We start from the raw sequence: 17,139 nt of genomic DNA on the forward strand, positions 1-17,139 counted from the left end.
CATAAATACTTTCGAGTGTTACTGCTTTTAATGTATAAGGTAGCAATATGTGGCCATAAAGTATGCAGCGCCAAAAACAGCATAATCATCTAATATTAAAAGCATTGATTAGGAAGAAGTAAGCAATTGTGGCAAAGTCCTTGGAACCGTTAACAGTTCAAAGTATTAAGCTATACTGCAGTCTTTTCAATATGCTGCCTCAGGCAGCCTTTCCACTGCAAAATATTGGATGGTGTGTATGATGTGTGGCACTGCTACTATTTGCTCTCAAGGTTAATCCATCCAGATCAATCTTGGGCATCCAGACGTTGTTTCCAGCCTGTTTGTAAAAACAGTACAACCAAATCAGCAGTGTTTCCTATCAGTTGCATAGAAGACTTATTTTATGTTGAGGTGTAGAGCAATTTCATATTTTTTCAACTTATTTCAGGATGAGTGAATTGTAAACATTTCAAAATATTTAAGTTTGTCTTCCTTAAAAACTCACAAAATTTCTCATTGTTTTCTATAATTGGTGGGACAGTTCTGCCAGTGAGGAAAATGTCTTATTCAACTCATTTTCTCTCAGTTTTTTAAAAGAGTCGTTGCTGATGTGATAAATGGATAGATAGAAAGATAGACACAAACACACATTCACACACATATGTATTGTGTTTTTCATGTATGTATATAATTTATAAAGAACTTTGACAGAAGAGATAAATAAGGCTTCTTATCAAAATCCTAAAAATTTTATCATAAAGTAATTGGTTTAGTAATTCAAGAGCTTTGTATTGATTATTTCATCTCCTTAGCTATGGAAGAAGACTTGAAAATAATGTAGGTATTTTTATAGTTAGTAAATATATAGTGATGAATGTGCTCATGGACTGCTGTTATCTGCATAATTTGCTCTTCATTTACTGGACAGTTATTAGATGCATGATCTGCCACCAGCCTCTAAGAGTGTGATCAATTTATCTCCTAAACCAAATTGTGACTGTCAAATAATTGCTGTATAATGTAGTTTAATTATAAAATCATTAATATTTTATTTTAAAAGATGTCTAAATACAAAAAAAAATTGTTTGCATCAGCAATATATTTAAGAAGAATGTTTATTTTCTAAGCTCATTACTGGAAACTATAATCATATAGCCACATGGGGAAAAGGAAGAAAGTACTATCACATGATGGAATGTAGCAATCCATTTAGTAGATATAGATTCAGTAGTAGACATTTAGGTTCCTGCTGGCATCCTTAGAAACTTGCTGCTACGTCTATAATCCTCTTTATAATAATTCAGTGAATTCAGAAACAGGAAAACCATGGCAGTGCCTAGTGTTTTATTTACACTGTCTCTTACTTTTTTGATGATTTGGGAAAATATGTTTGAAATACTACTACTACATAAACTACTACATCAACAAGAATCTTAAGATTTTGATTATCAAAGTCATACATTTGCAACAACAACTATGATCCGAGTGTTCAACAAAACCAATTTTGTGGTAAACTGGGCACCACAATGGATTAGAAGTTTATCTGTAAAATAATCAAAACCAATTAACTTCATGAGAGAGTTCAACACATGTTGGAATCAGTTAATTAGAATTAATTTAGCTCATCATTATCAATAAATATTTTTCTTGCCTTGTAATTCTTTCAAGGATTTCACTACAATACATTATGTCTTACGACCATCTCAGATTTTCATACACCCACTAGTGAAGAGTAAGCTATCATGTGGTACTGTACATTCTAGTCAATGGTTCATTTATGGTACTATGGCAATTGATGCTACTCAACAAGATTTAATAAATTGTTGTATATATTATATAACTTCACTCTATTTTTTCATACAATTAGGTACTGAAAAATAAAAATCACTAGTATTAGTACCAAAGAGAAGTCCAGAATTCCTGTTCTTAATGCACTTATAATAACATGGAAATAATCAGGTTTTCCAATGCAGCACATTAAATTTTTTTTAATGTTTCAAGTGTTTATTTAAATTCTACTTAGTTAACATATAGTGTAACATTAGTTTTAGGAGGAGAATTTAGTAATACATTATTTACATATAACACCCAGCGCCCATCACAAGTGCCCTCCTTAATACCTATCATGCATTTAGCTCCCCCCATACCAATGCAGCACATTTTTAATATCAATAAAAAATCACTAATTTTTAAGCATTGTCCCTACCTATCTCACACGTATTGTGAAATAAAAATATAAAATTGAAAATACATTGAAAAGCTAGCAAAACGTCAAAAATTTCATAATTATTTCACTCCTCAATGATAGATCTCCATAATTCTACTATTACTGGACTTTGGTAATTTGATTTGTCATTACATATTCACAAATCTTTCATATGGTAAAGAATGGATTTTAGGGTTTTTTTTTTAATTTTTTTTTCAACGTTTATTTATTTTTGGGACAGAGAGAGACAGAGCATGAACGGGAAAGGGGCAGAGAGAGAGGGAGACACAGAATTGGAAACAGGCTCCAGGCTCTGAGCCATCAGCTCAGAGCCCGACGCGGGGCTCGAACTCATGGACCGCGAGATCGTGACCTGGCTGAAGTCGGATGCTTAACCGACTGCGCCACCCAGGCGCCCCTAGGGTTTTTTTTTAAATCAAGTATTATTTATGTCATTTATGCTTATGCATCTTCTGACTTGTGATAACAATTCAACTTGCTAACTAATTATTTGGCTCAGTCCCACTTTCAGTTTTAGAAAAGATGGAGGGAAAGACAAACTAAATAAAGCCAAGCAATTCAAACAATACACAAAAAGTTAATTAACATGTTATACTCACAGTATTGCTATTTGTGGCCAGGATTTGGACCATGATTTTTCTTTGCTTAATTGTGATGACATTTTCTGATATAGGAGACTTTCGGGGGGGGGGGGGGGGAGACTACCAAAACTCTGAGCCCTATTGGCTCTTTCAAACAGTTATGTTAGCATTTATCCCAAACAGTTATGTTAGCATTTATCCATCTGTCCACACCAAATTATCGCCAGGACCCATATTTGGAGATTTTTAGTGCTACTATAGCTTATAAAATAGCTTTTCAAAAAATTAAAATACAAAATGAAGACATATAATGAAAGATTCTAATTTTCTGGCAATATTTCTTGCATGTGCAGTAAACACTCTTCTATCATATTTACTTAGAATATGCATAAAATAACAAGTAATCTTAGTATTTAATAATTTTTACTATTTAATGCATAAAGAAGCTATGTAATGAAAATGCCCTAATACTAATGATACGCAATTATAAGGAGTTGATTAAGCCCAAATTCCAGTCTTTTAAAGGACTAAAGAACACTTAGATTATATTTTCCTGTCTTCAAATATTTGTGTAGTGTAATGGAGAAAATGGGGTCTATAAATTAGAATAATTAGTATTATATGTGGTGGTACAGGAACAAGTGCTATATTTGCTAAAACATTCATACAAGAAAGCTAGACCTAGAGGGGGACATTGTGAGATATAAACATTAAAGGAGGATATATTAGAGAGATGGTATTTAGATGTACTTTGTAGGACTTTTGGGTCTAAGATTCCAGCTAAGTTCTCATTTTCTGTTTTCTGAAGCCATGCATTCCATTTTTTCCCTATCACTCCAAGAATAAATATCGGTCTCTCTTTGATTCTTCCCAAAAGAGTAACTAAAAAAATTAATTGGTGAATATAAATTTTACTAAAGTGTGTATGTAAAGGAAAATTATATTATTCATTTCTATAAAATAATTTAAACCAAACCCAAATCTCCTTAGTCATATCTGTATATTTCCAATATCCAATATCCTTATTCTGATTTCTTCTCACATATTTCTTATGCAGTGACAACCTTGGTAGAAAATTTGTCTCTCCTGGATTTTCCAGAGACATTCAAAATCTCCTGTTTATTATGCAGAACATCTCAGCCCAAGCCCATGTCTAACCTTTAAGTTTGCATATTCTGGTTCAAACAAAAGTGCTTCCATTTTCCAGGATCCATCCTCCAGTGGGTACAGTTTTAGAGTACACTTTCGTGTCTTTGAACATACTCGTGGTTGTATTCTCACTTAAGCTAATTTATCACTAACAAATATAATCTTTTACAAATGAATTTACAAATGAATTTACAAATGGAGATATATGTTCTTTTTTACTATAATATACAGATTGACTCTTAAAAGGAGAAGCCTGAATTGACAAGATCAAACAAAGCCCAGAATAAGAAATAAAAATGAATAGTGGACAGCAAAATAAAAAGTTGAAACTTTTGGAGTAAAGTTTCATATAGAGGAAGATAAATTTAAAATCCTAATAGAAAGCCAGGTCATTCAAAAAAATTTCTTAGTACTCTAGAATGTTTTGCTGAGAGATTAGAATCCAACTTAATAAGTATCAGCAGCACCTCAGCAATAGTGACAGTTACAAAGTACAAGAACTAAATTTAGAATAGAAATGTGGTGATGGGTCACAGACTGGGTCAAAGGTGAAAGACAGTGTGAGTAGACAGAAAAGAAAGCATTGAAGCAAACCAAATATGAGATGACTGGGTTTCAAATCAAGGAGGGACAATGGGGAAAAAGAAGGAGAGCGCAGGTGAAGACAGAGGAATCAAATGGCATGCCATGCTAACACACGTGCTGGATCTACGTTTACGCGTAAAATTTAGAGCATTAGAAAACATTTAAATTCCACACATGTTAACTCTGAAAGCAGTCAGGGGCAGATGAAAAAGTTTTGTAATAAACAGTAAATCCTGAAATCAGGTTTTACAAGCTTAAAATAAGCTTAATCTCTTGAAAAACAGAGAATCTACTGGACAGATTCATTCTTATCTGTTTTGTGAATTGAAGACATCCTATGATTTTCTCACAAAAATTAAATATATCTTTATATATTTTGTATATACTAGGATACCTGACTATAATTATGAATTAATTTAATATAATTCTGATAGTGGGTTTTTTAACCCACTGATAATATAATATCAACATATTATATTAATATAATATCAATAATATTTAATATAATTCTGATTAATATATTGTATTAATATAATATCAATAATATTTAATATAATTCTGATAGTGGGCATATTTTGAGTGGTTTCTAAAACGGGGTGGCCATGTTCCAAAAAGCTTACTCAGGCACACTCTTTGTGGAAACTATTAGGACTCCTACCTATACACAATTTAAATTTGCTGTCAGAGTATCTATTTTTGTATATGTGCAAAACACATACAGTTGGGCCAATGTGCATTTTTTGATTTTAAATACATACATTTGTATATAATAAATATATATATTTATTTATCTGTGCATGAGTATATATATATGTGTGTGTGTGTGTGTGTGTGTGTGTGTGTGTGTGTGTGTGGGTGTGTTACCTCTTCATTCTTTTGCACAATGAAAAATATCTGAGATCTACTGTTAGAAGTTATGAACTAAATGTGACTGAAATACCCACAGAAAAATATTAAACCGTGTTAAATCATCTATATATCATTCTTTTCACAGCACTGTTGTACAGAGAAAAAGTACCATCTGAGCCCCTCTGAGTCCAGCCACAACCATACTCTACCACTTGAAAAAAGACAAAGTTTCTTAGCTCCTACTGGAGGAACGCTGGGTGCCATGGAGCAAGGTTATTGGATAAAAAGGCTTCAGTAGAACTAGTCACCTAAAGAAGCCATATCTGGAGCAGGCACTCAGTCACACTCATCATCATGGATACCACCATCCCCCCAGGACTAAAATGAAAATGCTTTGAGGCTCCACACCATTCATATTAAAATGGTTGTTGTCTTTCCTCAACAGACTACCATGATGAACTTTATAAGTGTGATACATTCCTGTATACAATTAAAAATCTATACACCATAGACACCTCCTATACCTTATACACCATTAGAAACCCATGACTCCAGGCCCACATCCAATCATACATATGTATTAATCTGTCATAAATCCTTATGTTTAACCATCTCCAGGACCATCCTATGATATATTTTGACTGATAAGATCTATGATCAACAAATTTCCTCAAATTTTCAAACTACTCTGCATGTCCATCTACCTCTTTCTAACAGAAACTCAATCATATCCTGACAACACCACCTGTAAATCCTTCTCAAATGAATGTGTTGGGGTTTTTTTTGTTTGTTTGTTTTTCTTTAATCACTACATAAATTAGGACTCAAAGATAGGTGAAAAAAAATGAAAGAAAACAAAAAGCACTCTCTGAACATGTTTCCTATCATTCTAATTCAGTTTCTTTTTTATTGATATTTTCACCTTATTGAAAACTCCAATTGATTTTTTTTCTATGAACTCCTCTTTCTCCAAACTATGTCTTCATTTTATTTCCTGTTCAGCTTAGAGTCAATGCTCCAGAATTATAACAACACCCTAGCAAACACTTTTAACTCCCTTCCCCCTTCTCCATCTGTTTTACCTGATTCCTAATTAAACTCAATTGTCTGCCTTCTCCATGAATGCACACATCAGAACTGTTTTGTCTCACCTTAAATTCAAGACTACAAATTTCAAATAATCACTTTGCACCTAACTCAGAAATCTGACTATATTTTACATTAAAAAATTATACTGCCCCTAATCTCTTGCTCATTTTCTATATCCCTTTTAATTTTCTTTTTGCTATTCTTTCTTCATTCTCAGCTAATAGCCTTGATCCATGCTTCACTGGGAAAACAGAACCAATCTGAATGGACTGATTTCACCTTATCAAGAGCAAATGCACATGCACGTGCATTCTCTGCCTTCTATCTTGCTACCATGGATAAAATGTCCCTGTAGTTATCACTCAAGTAAAGTCTCTTTACTAATACCCTGGGCTCTCTCCTCTCTTTATTTGAAGAAGTTATTTCTACTCTCTCCGGCACTATCAGTTTCTCCATTTCAATTGTCACTTCATCATGGGACTATAGGTTGGTGATTGTTAATTTTATATCTAAATTCTCTGAACCTCCCTCAGACTTCTTACTCAATAGGCTTATGTAGACTTCTTAGAGTGATCTCAAATTTAACATGTCAAATGTCTTGATTCCTGTTCTTGACACTCCTATGTTTCTTTCAGTCTTGCCCAACTCATTAAAGATCATTGGTTCCAATCAGTTGCTCAGTCAAAAGTTGAAGAATTGTCTTTGAGTACTACCTTCCCTCACCCCAGTACATCAGTAACTCATAATTGTCCCTATATAAAAAAATCTATCTTAATGTCTAATGTCTCCACTTTGCACTATCTTTACTATCAGTGTATTAACCACAACTTCTTTTTGGATTAACTAATTGGCCTTCTATGTTCTCACATTTTACCCTTACCAACTATTCTGCACACAGTTGCATAAAACTCTTCCAAGAATCACGTCGACATTTGAGACAAATTCTAAACTTGTTTCTAGCTAAAACAGCTCTACATCATCTGCCTTCTTCACAAGGCCTGAAAGATGATCTCACCCTATAATACTCTTTCTCTTGCTTCTATGGTCCAGTCGCATTGCCTTACTGTGGTTTTTTTGAATGCATGGAGCCCATTCTTATTTTAGAAAAATTGTTTGGAATACCATTCCACTTGATTCTCCCATGAATAGTTCTAAATTTGGCTATGTGTGTTACCCACTCAGACAGGCATTCTTTAACCACTCAACCTAATGGAGCCACACTGTCATTATAGCATATCACACTGATTTACATTTTGTATAGCACTTGAACAGCTGGTCCAATTTCTCGTGTAAGTATTTATGTAGTTATTGAATTATAAGTTGTCTCCTTCAATGGTATGTAACTTCTCAGTTTAATGCTGCATTCCTAATTCCTAGAATAGGACTTGATCCATTGTAGGGAAAGTCTTAGGAAACATTTATTGAAAAAAAATTTAAAACATTAATTGATTTTAATGTTGTAAAAAAGGAATCAGTAACCTTCAGAGTTATGAAGATCTATTTGGTTCCCATCTATGATAAAAAAAAAAAAAAAACCTTAGGAACTTGAGTATAAATCTTGCTTTGGAATCTCACAGCTAACACCTTGCAAATTCTAAAAAGCACTTTTTCACCTCATCATGAACAGGGCACTCAAGATATTATTTAACATCTTGACAGAGGTGGATGAGGCTACCTTCAACAATGTTCAGAAGAATAGAAAAATATTAATAACAACAGTAATATTTGCAATTTTTCTACTTTCCCAACTTGTGCTATACTACAGAATAAATATTACATCAGACCCAAGGGGAAATAATTTATTGTTAATTGGAATGCAATTTTTCTCCCCTCTTTTTTATTCTATAAGTTAAAAGAGCCCCCAGTAGATATTTTTTCACTGAAGAGACACAATGTAAGAAAATGAATGCAGGTAAAAATATACACTGTCATTCCATGTCCTACATTGATTTTGCACATATGACTATTTGTATGTCATAACTTAAACTGGCTGTATTCAAATATATATTTTATCTCCCAAATGATTTTCTATAATTTACAGCAGATGATAGGTTTACTAAAGCCAACCTATATCACATAAGCAGAGTAAATCTAGATTATTAAAATATATCAAATTATTTCAGCTTAACGTTTTCTCCAGTTGTGTCAATACGTGCCGTTTTACTTGATTTTAATTAGATAATAATAATAGTAATACAAATCTACTAGCTCTCTTAAATGCAAAAGGATTTTTCTGAGATTTTATAGTTATTCACCCTTGTTAAATGAGATACAGGCTTAAAAAGATCTCAAAGTAGATAAAAGTTTGCGAAGTAATCATTAGTACTATTAGAACACAAATACCTCTCTTTAAAAAAGCCTTCTGAAAGAACTTTAAAACTTAATTCTAGTGAAATAATTAGCATTACATAAAGTATTAGAATTACACGAACTAAAAAGGAATTATAAAAAGATTACTGGTTTGGATTTTTGGTCTAGAATAGACTTCACTAGCTGTTACAGTCCTAGACCAATTCTGTAGTCTTTCTCATCATCCAAGTTCTCATTTAGAGGAGAAATCTCCTGGGGCATCTGGGTGGCTCAGTCGGTTGAGTTTCCAGCTTCAGATCAGGTCATGATCTCACAATTTGTGGGTTCGAACCCCACATCGGGCTCTGTGCTGACAGCTTAGAGCCTGGAGCCTGCTTTGGATTCTGTGTTTCCCTCTCTCTCTGCCCCTCCCCTGCTCATGCTCTGTCTCTCTCTTTCCTTCAAAAATAAATAAAAACGTTAAAAAAAATTAAAGGAGAAATCTCCCAGTGCCAGTTTTTCATAGGCAGCAGCTAGTCCTGTTACACTGAATCAGAAAATAGGTGTGAAAATGGGTGTGTGGTGTGGCAGGAAATAAAATATATAGCTCAGATATGGCTGGATAATATATGATACTTTATAAGTATTATCAAACTGGATTATGAGACTGGGGTAGTAAGAAATTAAAACCTCAGATGTTAATCCTGAGTTAGATAGACTGACATGTATCCTACCCCAAACTGGACATAAATGGGAAACAAGGCAGCAGGTAGCACGGATTTCTAGGCTCATCTGTCCCAGGAGGCATCTCTCCCCATGTTAGCTGCTGAGACCACTGAATTTCAAAAGCATCCATTGAAGAAATAAGGAAGTACTAAGGAACTGCCTTGCTTCCACCATCATGTATATTTGATCTTCTATGTTTATTTTTCATTACTTTGCTGTTAAATTAAAAGTTTTTTTAAGTAAAAGTAATGTTGACCAAGCTATAAATTCATCTTTACATATTAGACTTTATTTAATGAAAAACTCAAATTTTATATCCAAAATCAGATGGACACAGAAACTATGTCTTTACCATTTTCAAATGAGTTATTCTCAGTTTTATTTGTTTTGAATTCATTTTTTCATGGCTAAAAAAAAGAGGGGAAGAGAGAGATGGCCACCTTTAGCACCATTTACTAAATACAACATTCCCTTTTTTTTTTTTTTTTTTAGCGAGATATACAAACACAACTACTTTCTCCTGAAAACTTTGATTATCTAGCTTTTATGTAGTAGTATCTTTTTAAAAATACGATAAGCTTTAATAGTACTGACCTTTAGGGGTATAATGAAGTAACTCTCTAGTGATATATGTGGAAGGTTGCCACATACGTTAATATGCTGGTCAATATGTTTTTCTAACACACCAAACTCTAATTGAATTTGTAGATAATACGACATGGAAATACTAAAAGCTTGAATGGGCAAGAAGACGAATCAAAACCAACACAAATAAATATAATAAGAAAAGTAAAATCCTCAACAGAAGTTAAAGTAATTACAAATTTCAGAACCAGGAGATCTACCCATTTTGCACATATGACTATTTGTATGACATAAACTGTGAGTGCTTCACAGTTTACTGTTACTACAGCTTACCAAAACATGCGTGTGTGAGGGGGACAAGTCACATCTTTCTTGATTAAACATGCAGTCACAATATAACATGTGTCTATAAAACACAAAGATTCAAATTTACAAAAATATATAAAGTATATGCATATAATAAATACATATATACATATAATATGCACATACTTGAATACATTTAATATATGTATATTGATATGTGTATTTTATCTATTTCTTTGTGATAATTCTGGTTTTTCTGTGGTTTATTTTTAGTAATTGTATAATACTTTTAATGTTGAATTATTTGACCCCTGCACACATCCCGTCTAGGTAACATGATGGGGTTTTGCAAATCTTATTTTTCCCAGCTTTGTGCCCCTTCCCTTTTTGTTTTTGTTTCACTCAATTTTCAGCTCTCAGCTCTATCATCAGTCCTGGGAAAACTTTCTAAATCAGGCTAAATTCCTATGTTTTATTCTATCAAATCACCATGTGCTGCTCTTGTCCAAACTAAGGGCAGTTGTAATATTACACTTACTTTATCATTAATTGATTATAGTATACCTCCTTTTTTTTTTAGATTTTAGAATCAGGAATCCTATCCATTTTAATCATTATAATATCTTTATTGTTTAAGTAATGTATTTTCACATATTTATTAAATGTATGAATAAGTACATAAATGTAAATAAATAATAGTATGAATATTCTTATTTCATACTATATCCTTCCTATGTTTGTTGATATTTGTAATTTATAGTCTGTTCTCTTTTGGCTGCAAAGATTCTGTTTGTTTTAATGTTCTGTATTGGCATAAAAGTAGAAATGTACCTGTCTTAAGTTATTTTTTCTTATTATGTAATTTTACTTCTTTTTTATTGAAGTCATTCACATTCATTCATGCATCTTTGAATATAGCAAGAATGTGGCTTTTATATCTGCTGTTTATCTCAAAAAATCTCAATTTAGATAGATGGTCTTACTCTGGATTTTTAGGCAATGTTGCTGTTTCTTTATGATATAATTTTATTAGTTCTGTGGTATACTTTTTTACTTATTTTTTCTTATGTCTATCTTTGAATATAAAGGTGTATATTCAGTATTTCCATCTCTATTTTGCATCAGAATGCAAGTACGTTGCTCCTCAGGTTTGCCATTGGAATTGTGAATTTCTACAAGCAATAGCACTGTCTCAGGGATATTATGGAAAAGTGTGTGTGTGTGTGTGTGTGTGTGTGTGTGTGTGTCTGCGTATGTATGTAAGGGGATGTGTGGGAAAGAGAATATAGCAGTTTTTACGTTGTTCAGTAAAATGGTCTTTGGACACTTTTGTTTTTGTGCCTGCTAAAATTATTTTTAAATAACTACATTTCCTTGTTAGTAAATTGACATCTCAAATATATAAGCATGCAACTCCCAAAGAAAAATATGTGTATAAAGTTAAACAATATTTTCCATTTGTCCACAGCACTTTGACTTTATTTTTTTCTGAATGAGTTGTAATCCCAAGTATTACTGGTATACAATTTAATACATTACAAATTAAATATATTGCATATTTTGGTAATTAAATATTAAACTAAATGAATACTTTTTTATTAGATGATTTTGGCTGTTTTCTTGGATGCTTATTACTGTTCTGATAAAAGCAAGATTTACCATCAATTCTTTTTCTACTTTGCATTCTTATAAATGATTATTTTGAGAAACTTTGCTTTCTTAAAGCAACATCACTCAATTTTTTCAACTCCCTGGTATGCACCAAAAATCGCAAAGTGAATTAGCAACATTGATGATGTTTAGTGATCTTTAAGCTGACATTTTGAATATGTTTACCATCAATTTTTGAAAGCAAAGATTGTAAGCCATAGGGATTCTAAAGGTTTTTTTTTAATCCAATATTAGAGCTGCTTTTGTAATTGCTGAGAAATGTAACCAAGGCTTTTATCAAGATTTGTAAAACAACAGTTAATTTTACCTGTTACTCTTTTACTTAGAGAAACTCAGAAAAGATTAGGAAATTAATTATTTCATTTTAATATATTTCTGCGAACAAAAAAATTGGTGGAGGAGATTTTTCTCAATTTTCCCATTTGAAAATTAATTGACATACATCCCTGTGTAAGTTGAAGGCATACAGCCTGATGGTTTGATTTACATAGATGGTTACTGTGATAGGTTCAGCTTATCCATCTTCTCATATAGATACAATAAAAAGAAAAGAAAGGAAAAAAGAAAAAGAAAAAAGTCTCCTTCTGAAGAGAACTCATAAGATTTATTTTTAACAACTATAGCAGCAGCAGCATTAGCTACAGTCATCATGGTGTACGTGGCGTCCCGAGTACTTATTTATAAATGGAAGTGTTTACCTTTTGACCCATCTTCCTCCATTTTCCTCTCCCTTCACCCTCTGCCTCTGGTAATCACAAATCTGATCTGATCTCTTTTCTTATAAGTTTGTTTTTCTTCTTAATTTTTTTAGATTCCATATATAAATACTTTCACCATACCTGTGCTTAGATCTACAGATTTGACATGCAGAAAATATTCATCACATAACATAAAAGAAAAAGCAGTCTGCATTTTCATTCAACCAGTAAGACTTACTTTCTGTTGAAATATAAACCTTACTACAGTTTTCTGCAGAAATGAACATATTAATGTGTTTTCAAGCATATTATAAGAGCCACTATGTTATATAAGGGGGAAAAAAAACAACTTTGTTGAATGCACTATATAAAATGGACTAACAAATATATCTAGGTTCAAGGTAAAATGACATAGATCTAGTATAAGTTATTTATTATCATATAAGAGTAACCAAATTATGTCATATTTTATGAATTATTTTGTAATAATGAAGTATAACTAAAACATTATAATGATCATGATAAAATGCATATTATTTTTCAGTAATTGTATATATCGATCAGGTGCTTAGATTTTAAAACCATCTTTTAGAGGTCATAATTAAACAGTTATAATTCCACTTATTTAATTGTGAATAACTAACTCTTCCCAAACTGAATACTACATTTTTTTCAATGTCTACTTATTTTGAGAGAGACAAACAGAGAGTGCAGGCAGGGCAGAGATAGAGAGAGAGGGAGAAAGAATCCCAAGCAGGATCTATTGTTGCAGCGCCTGACTCAGGGCTCGATCCCAGGAACCATAAGATGACCTGAGCAGAAATCGAGAGTCAAATGCTTAACAACAAAGCCACTAGGCTCCCCACTAAGATCTTTAATTATTGCTCTGGTAGAAAATACTTAAGCTTGCATAGCAAAAAAAAAAAAAAAAAAAAAAAAAAAAGGGGGCGCCTGGGTGGCGCAGTCGGTTAAGCGTCCGATTTCAGCCAGGTCACGATCTTGCGGTCCGTGAGTTCCAGCCCCGCGTCAGGCTCTGGGCTGATGGCTCAGAGCCTGGAGCCTGTTTCTGATTCTGTGTCTCCCTCTCTCTCTGCCCCTCCCCCGTTCATGCTCTGTCTCTCTCTGTCCCAAAAATAAATAAACGTTGAAAAAAAAATTTAAAAAAAAAAAGCTTGCATAGCAAATAGATTTTATTATGCATAATTATTTTTATTTTACCCATTTTGTATATAGTGGGTTATATTGTAAAAATTATGTATCTAGGTCAGTTATATTCCCTGTAGGTATCAAGCTAATAAAAGGACATCATAAAATATTTGCTTTCTGTGTGATAGAGTTTAAAATCACAAAATTTGATGTAAAGCAACCTGGTTTAATTGGTGATGTATAGCATGCACTAATCTCTCTGCTGACCTGAGGAACACCAGAATTCCCCTTCTTCTGATCATCAGATACGCTTTCAATGTAGCTTGGGTACTTTGAAATGTATTGCATGAAAAGTTACATCCCTTATGTATCGGTATCATCATTATATCTAACTGTTCAGAGTGTCAATATATTCTCCTCTGTGTCTAAGGATTTTAGGATGCTTTTCACACTTTCCTTTGACCTACATTCTCCTGGATTATGCATTTGTAGTTACGGCATCCTATGATGTAAAAATCAGAAAGCTGATGGCAGTGGAATGATGAATAAAGTATTAATTTTAGTCAGTACATTCAGCAAATGGCCCCCAGTTTGTTTAGATTATTTTCTGTTCATTGCAGTACCTGTGTCCTTGAATGAAAGGTATATAATAGGGTTAGTTTGAAAAAATTCCTACTCTTCAGGGGTTATCAATCGACTTAGATTTCAACCTAAACGGTATTTTAGTCCAAAATTACGTTTTGTAATCCACCTACGTGAGTTGCATAATTCATATAGAATCCATACAGATTATGGGTCATGAATTTTTATTAATTAAGATTAGAAGACTGGGGTGCCTGGGTGGCTCAGTTGGTTAAGCATCCAATTTCGGCTGGGGTCATTGTGGGTTCAAACCCTGCATCAGGCTCTGTGCTGACAGCTCAGAGCCTGGAGCCTGCTTCAGATTCTATGTCTCCCTTTCTCTCTGCCCAATCCACTGGTGCTCTGTCTCTTAAAAATGAATAAATGTTAAAAAAATAAAAAGATTTGAAGACTGATGAAGGGCTACATATTGCTTGCCAGTACCTGGTTTGACTTGTAAATACTTCTGCTACTAAGAGGAACAAAATTATTCTTTGTTTTCAAAACCCTGTAGAGTTGTGGATGTGTTTTGTTTCTTTATAAATAGTCTCTTCTTATAGTGATTCTCTCATCTCTGTCACCTCATCTCTTTTTAAACTCCAACCCACGCTACTCTGGCTCTAATCCTCTGAGGACTGCTTATAGGTACAGTCACTCTGTTTTATACAGTCTGTATTTCACAGTAGGACACATATTTCTGAACACTAGCTTAATTTCAAACTCTCTTTCCCAAAAATATGGAGCAAAATGTATATCAAAACTAATGCTTTCATCCTTTTTTAATATTTTTCAAATTATCTGGTGTTCCCCATCATATATGACTTCCACTCATTTCAAAGTTTGAAACAATGAGTCAATTTGATTATTGTCTTTTCTGCATTTAATACCTAGTGTTCATTCTTCTAAAGTTTAATGAAGACTCAAATGTCTTAGGACGTCTGATGTTAATCGTTATCAAGTAATTCCTAGCTCTTTGCTTGCTTAGGATCTAAATGTAGTATCATTTATTTAAATAACTATGATGTTCTTTAAATGATGTCAGTTAAGTTATAAAATAATGCCATCTATTTGTAGATTATTTCATTAGTCTCATAATGGAACTGCAGCCATATTTATATGTCATCACATCTGGAATCCAAATTTGAGGATTAAAGAAGGATTTTAGTCATAGTAGAAAAATTCATAAGTGAAATTGCTGATGTTAAAAATCTTAAACGTATCACAGTCGGTTTTAGTTTCTTTATTGAATCTCAGTTATCATTGTTTTCCTTTCTGGTAGCCTCCAATTTACTCTTTCTCATAAAGTAATGTATATATCTCTTAAAATTTCAGACGTATTTGTACTCAATGTGCTTATTTTTCTAAACTCAAAACATTTTTGTCTTACATGTTAAATTTTATATCTGTAGTTGATTTCTAGATTAAAAAATTAGGTCTTAAAATATGCTTTAGATGTGTTTTTATATTAATTTTCTTATGTCATGAATAATGTATCATTGCCAAACTAAAAGCTTTAAGCATAAGCTTTTTCATCTTCTGCATCATGATGAGGGTATAAACTATAACAATTAGTATGTCAGTGATTATATTTGTTGAGGAATATTTAAAAGTCAAACAAAATCAGATAACGGAAAGAAAATCTTTCATATGTACCTTTATTCTTTGTTTCAGTCATTCCCAAGATGCCTTTTATGCCCATGCCATTTCAATTACTGTTGGTCTCTTCTGATGTTTCTTATTTCAGTTTCTTGGCTTCAATTCAATACACTGAAGGAGGAAAAGGGAAGGTGTGTTTTGTAATACTTAGTGTACAACGCCTAAATTATTTTTAAGTGCTATGAATAGCGAATCATCAAAGGACAAATTAAGGAGGCTTTCCAAAAGAAGCATCAGAAATCTTGCCTTTCACCTGTATTATTGTGAAGATTGCCGTGGTCCTGATGTTGGGGGGAGAAAGAACTTGGAAGAGATTGGAGGATTTAGTGATATTTTAAAATTTATATACATTCAGTTTCATAGAATTTCATAGAAACTCAGTGCACTTTTATAGAATCAACTTTGGACATGGTCATTCCCTGAATTTCAGAGTAAAGTAGGAGTGCCTCTCAATCTTGTAATATTTTCTTAGTCTCCCAAAGGACCTAACCATCTAAACTGTGTGTAGAAGAGAAAATAAGTAGAGTTAATAGTAGTGAAAATTGTCACTTTATTGTTCATAGTTTACCAGCATAGTTTCAGCATTAACTCTTAATTCCATGGTTCACGTAAGTATCATATAAGATCTTCAGCTCCATCAAAAAAAAAAAACAAAAAAACACTCATTGTATGGAAGTGTTGAATCACTATATTGTACACCTGAAACTAATATAACACTGTGTTTTAACTAACTTGAATTAAAATAAAAATTTAAAAGAAAAAGTCACCAGAAAAAAAAAAGTGTCAGCCATGTGAATGCTGGTAGAGAGAGAGGCATGCTATCAGAGAAGGGTCTGACAAATAGGAATTATTCATATCATCCTAAAACTGACCATGATACAGTATAGCTGAAAATTTAATCCCTGTTGAAGGAGGCTGGTTTATTAATCTGTGCCTTTGACACTAGTTCATATAGTTATTTAACTCTTCAATTGGCTCA

General features: G+C 32.8%; 1 long non-coding RNA gene across 1 annotated transcript in view; it reads right to left on the minus strand.

Moving 5' to 3' along the window:
* The window catches only part of LOC121015623 (uncharacterized), a 28,833-nt gene extending 16,954 nt beyond the window's left edge, over window positions 1-11,879 (minus strand). The window contains exons 1-2 of the long non-coding RNA XR_005783991.1: window positions 11,840-11,879; window positions 5,983-5,985 (exon numbers count right to left, since the gene is read on the minus strand). This is a non-coding gene — a long non-coding RNA (uncharacterized LOC121015623). The remainder of the gene's footprint in view (window positions 1-5,982; window positions 5,986-11,839) is intronic.
* Between the last annotated feature and the right edge of the window lie 5,260 nt (window positions 11,880-17,139).

This window comes from Herpailurus yagouaroundi, unplaced genomic scaffold (genome assembly GCF_014898765.1).
Source record: "Herpailurus yagouaroundi ecotype Mexico unplaced genomic scaffold, PumYag 28, whole genome shotgun sequence".
Classification (NCBI taxonomy): domain Eukaryota; kingdom Metazoa; phylum Chordata; class Mammalia; order Carnivora; family Felidae; genus Herpailurus; species Herpailurus yagouaroundi.